Below are 673 nucleotides of genomic sequence, written 5' to 3'. Positions count from 1 at the left end.
GCTACAGGAGGGAGGTGCCAGAGCGCGAGCGGACAAGGACTGGTCCTGATGTTCCAGAGCTCGGGCTTCCCGCATCTCCCAACTGTGGGACCTCGACCAGGCCGGGTTTCTTCCGCGGGGGACTGGGGACTCATCGCCCGCCCAAAGCACTGGGTGCGGAACGCCAAGCTACCAAAGTGAGGCAACTTCCAAACTCTATGAAACGAATTCAAAGAAGTTAAGGGAGTCGCTCAAGGTCATCACACCGGGGCTAGGCCCAGCCGAGACTCAGACCCTGACCCTTCGCTCGGGCATCAGAGTTGTGTGGCTCAGGTAACAAGGCGCCCCAGACGCCCGGCTTTCTGCGCACCCAAGCTTCACCGGCTCCTGCCGGCCCCGCCTCCGAGCCTCGGCTCCGCCAGGGGGCGCGCGCGGGGGGCGCGCTCTAGCCGCCGCGCTCCTCGCTCCTCTCTATGGTGGAGCGGCAGGGCGGAGGCGCGCTCCCGGGCGGGGGCGGGGCGATCCGGGGGCGGAGCCGCGCGAGGGGCGGGAGCGGTCGCGCCGAGCTGCCAGGGGATGGGTTGGGGGGCGACTTCCTGGGGCCGCCCGTGAGGATGTCGCGACCGCCCCCTGTGCCCCTCAGCCCCGGAGACGCCGCCGCGGCGAAGCCCGCACCCCCCTGTCTGAGGTGTCT

Source organism: Marmota marmota, unplaced genomic scaffold (genome assembly GCF_001458135.2).
Source record: "Marmota marmota marmota unplaced genomic scaffold, marMar, whole genome shotgun sequence".
Taxonomy (NCBI): domain Eukaryota; kingdom Metazoa; phylum Chordata; class Mammalia; order Rodentia; family Sciuridae; genus Marmota; species Marmota marmota.
Note: the sequence above shows the minus strand (reverse complement) of the source record.